The following is a 4410-nucleotide window of genomic DNA, read 5'->3' as shown; positions in this document are numbered from 1 at the left end:
AACTGGCAAAAGCCATTAAAACATATATAGGCTGCTACTACATGAAGAACATGGAACAGAGAACACACCTCATTTACATCCGTAAGCAGAACATATTTTATGTTACAGTTTGTACAATACTGTGGGTGCATTGTGAAAAAAGGGATAAAACTGTAATGGAGATCTGAAACCACAAAATATTAATTAACATCAAGCCGGTCTTCAACATTTAGACTAAAGTTTCATTAAATCACAGCGAATGTTCTTATTGTTCAAACACTGTGAGAAAAACCTTCTGGTATGAAGAATCCAGGCTTGATGTTGCTCTGCTGTTATATCATTACAAGATTCATCCATGTGTTGAAGAAGAGTGACATGATCATGTTGATGGTGATCATACAACTGTAACTTACAAATTATCACAAAACAATCAGTACAGTTAAAATTCTATGAAAATAATAAATAATTCATTAATTCAACATTAAGATCACTTGAATTAAATGAGACAAATATATGAAACAGAACAATAAGAGAAATAAAATAAAAGTTTGATCTTGATAATATTATGCAAGGCAGTTAATGTTTGTAAACATGCTGAAATGTTTGAAAAAGTGTATTTTTTTATTATCTGTTGTTTAGTGTTTTGTAAATGTACACCTTGATTGTAGAAATGGCACTAAACCAATAAATAAAAACAATAATTAAAAGTAAATAAATAAACAACTGCTAAAAGGTTAAATACAATTGTTCTAATTTAAAGAAACTCTCGTCCCTCAGCATCTGCAGTATGCGTCAGGTGTATCAGTGCAGTCACTGTTCAGTCTGACTGACGGAGGTTTTTGTACGACTCTTTATCAGTGTGTCAACACACGTTTACTGTTGATATAATGATAACTCTGACAGTAATAATCTCCTGAATCTTCAGTCTGAACTCCACTGATGCTCAGAGTAAAATCTGTGTTTGATCCACTGCCACTGAATCTAGATGATACTCCAGACTGGAGGCTATTGGTGTTATATATGAGGAGTTTAGGAGCTTCTCCAGGTTTCAGTAAGTACCAGTGTAAGACATTACTATACACTGCACTGCTGACTTTAGTTTATTTGAACACTTTGTCCTGGTTGAACTGCTGTTATTGATGGACTCTGAGTAACAGTGTACTGTCCTCTACACTCTGAAAGAAACAACAAGAATGAAATATAAGACAACACTGAAACAAATGAAGATTTCACTCTTCAATAAATGAACAATCGTGATAAAAATGTTACTACACAAACCTTGAGCAAACACTGTGAGTGTCCAGATGAAGATGATGCTGAAAGTCATTGTTGTTCTTGTTGGTTTGTGTGTTGATGAAGATTGTGTTGTGTTGTGTTGTCAGTCATGAAGTGTTAAACTCACAGCACTATAAAGACTCTCAGAGCACTGAAGCACGTGATCACAATGCAAAGAAGTGGGCAGGATTCTTCTGCTTCAGTCTAGTGCACTATAATTATTGAATATATTGTCACAGGTCGGGATGGGTCAAGCCGGACTACGCCCACCCCTGAACCAGGACCACCTCGAGGAGCGTATCAGAGGGAGAAATCGGAGACAGAATAAAATTTCAACAAGTTTTATTTAGAAGTAAAAGCAATTTGAAAATCCTAGTCTAAAATCTTCTTCCTTCTTGCCCTCAGGAATCGAAGGTGAACAGTACAACAACCAGGGTCTCTCCCGCTCTCTTCCTCAGTGCGGGCCCTGTAGTGAATGGGGCGGTGGACAGGTAATTTGTCAGGTAGGTCTTTCCCAGGTGGAGATGCAGTAAACAGGCGAACGGCCCGGTAAGTCTCTCTGGTAAGTAAATATTTCCAACCTCCCTTCCTTCACAGGTACGAGATCCGGAGCAGATGGCCGTCGGTCAGGTACGTATACAGCAGATTCACACTCTGATGATGGGGCGGCGAGGGAATCTTTAAAGGGTAAGCGAATAATTTCAACCTCCCTCTCTCCACAGGCACAGAAACTGGAACAGAGGAATACTCCAGACAAAGTGTACCAACCCCGTTCGTAACAGAAGGACAGCCACTTCTCTTAGCACAGGTGACTATAAGGATACAGTAGACTCGAAGTCAACCGGTTGCACAGGGCTCCTACTGAAACAGACAGAAGGGATACTTCAAGTAAGCATACGGTTCACATGAGTTGGAAGGGGACGAACACTTCTCACGATACAGATGAATTGCGGGAATTCCCTAGACTCAAGTCGACAGGCTGAGCAAGACCTCTTCTGGCCTAGATGAAGTGGATATTCCAGACAGAACGGACCGGCTTTACATTCACAGCAGAGGGACAGTCACTTCTCCCCACACAGGTGGGCTCCCAGGTTGCAGCAGGCTCAAAGTCGATGGGCTGAACGGGACCTCTACTGGAGCAGACAGAAAGGGTGCTTCACACAAGGTATACAGTTCATGTGCATAGAAGGGAGTGAGCACTTCTCACAATACGGCTGCGTTGCAGGAATACAGCAGACTCAACGTCAGCGGGATGAATGGGACTTCTACGGAGACAGACCACGAACAATTCAACAAGGCATCTCATCTCTTATTCACTCAAACAGAGGGGTAAATTCAGAGTCCAGATGATAATTCCTCAACATCCACTCAGTTAGAACAGAGCAATGACACAGAACTCTCACTATTGACAGTAGACCAGCGTAGCACAGGGAGAGTGCACAGCAAAGGGAATGTATTTTCCACACACACAGCAATTCCACTTCTAGCATATAAGGTGGGGGAAACGTCAATCTTAGGCACTGAAATCTCACTTCACGACGTGCAATTTAAAGCCCGCACTCACCCTTGGGTCTCTGTCCGAGGGGGCCGCGTTCATCAATGCTGCAAAGGGTATTTCGGGATGTTTTTCTTCACAAACACAGGCAGAGTTCACATCACCATTTATGATGGAGAAAGAGACAGGAGGTCGGCAATGAATCAGTACAATCCACTCGGTGACATTTATGATCGTGATCCACACACTCCAAACCACATCCAATTCAGTGTCGAATACATGCAATTACGAGACTCAGTTCTCGACTACCTAGCTCCTCTCCAATGCAAACAGGATATTTCACTTTCCCTCTGTTGCCCTCGAGTCCCTCATCAAGTCCACACTCTCCTCTTCATTCACCCGCACTCCAATAACTGCAACCACTCGATAAAACGACTTCTCACGGGAGAGAACCACACCGACAGTCTCTTTCTCTTGCTTTTTATACTCTCTCAAGTGCTGACAGGACCTCACTCAAACCCCCAAGGTAAATTCCCCACACCTGTTTCCAATCGGTCATTTGGGGTTGTCATGGCAACAGACGCACACACAGGCCTGGGACCGGTGTTACACTCAAAGTGTCCCAGCGGAAACACGGCTTCAACGGGAATAAGTTCCATATACCATTTGTCACACCGTGACAATATATAGACTCTAACTAACAAAAAAGCAATATTAATACTAAATGGAATCCTTCAGAGATCTCCTGAGCTGTTGGTTGTGTTGTCTGATGTAAACGCTGTATATTCTACTTGTATTCAGTCAGGTGTAATGACGGTTATTGTACAATAGCATCAGTAGATATTTGCACTGTTGTATATTACTGAAGTAAAATATAAATGACTAAACTTACAGAAAATGAGAAAATGTGATAGATGTGCATTGTTGTTGTTTTCATTGTGAATGTATTGTGTGTTTGTGGTTTGGCTGGTCCTCAGAAGCCCTCAGTGTCTCTGCTGTCGTCTTTTTCTTTGCAGATCTCTGAAAACTCAACAGCGCTACTCTGTCTGCTCAGCTCTTACTCTCCACAGGGGGCGCTGGTGAGCTGGACACTTGAGGGGTCAGAGGTCACTGAAGGGGTTCAAACCAGTGAAGAGAGTGAGCAGGACGGCCGAAAAGCACGCTGGGAAGAGAGAGGGGTGTATGTTTGTAGAGTCAAACACCATAAACAAGATTCACAATAGCGGCTGTGAGTGTTGATCAGTGTTGCTCAAGTTACTTGGAAATATTAATTGGTTACTTTACTAATTTACTTTTCAAAAACATGATACACGACCTGAATATGATATAAAGCGACCTTTCAGTCTAATTCTATTCTTTCTGCATATTCCATCATTTAAAATTTAATCAAATGGAACATTCTCTTTTTTAAAACTTGTTTTATTGGTTTCAATCTTCTAACTTTACAAACAAAAATTAAACTGTCTTGAAGAAAATTGTTAAACATTTAAACCTATTCTTTTTACCAAAACAGAAAATGCTGTTGCATCCCACTTTAAGGCTGTTAGTCCAGTCTCATTTTATGGCTACCCTGACAAGGCCCTGTGTCTTTTTGTTTTCTTTCGGAGTGAAACAGTGGTTATATCGCATCAGCAGAAGCTTCTCAAACCTCCTATCACACA

At 41.3% G+C, this 4410-nt stretch overlaps 1 pseudogene; it reads right to left on the bottom strand.

The window, feature by feature from the left end:
* Positions 1-833: 833 nt before the first annotated feature.
* LOC130414704 (Ig kappa chain V region S211-like) lies at positions 834-1318 on the bottom strand (annotated as a pseudogene).
* Positions 1319-4410: the final 3092 nt, after the last annotated feature.

The sequence above is a fragment of the Triplophysa dalaica genome, chromosome 24, assembly GCF_015846415.1.
Source record: "Triplophysa dalaica isolate WHDGS20190420 chromosome 24, ASM1584641v1, whole genome shotgun sequence".
Taxonomy (NCBI): domain Eukaryota; kingdom Metazoa; phylum Chordata; class Actinopteri; order Cypriniformes; family Nemacheilidae; genus Triplophysa; species Triplophysa dalaica.
This window is presented reverse-complemented; position numbering and strand designations above follow the sequence as displayed.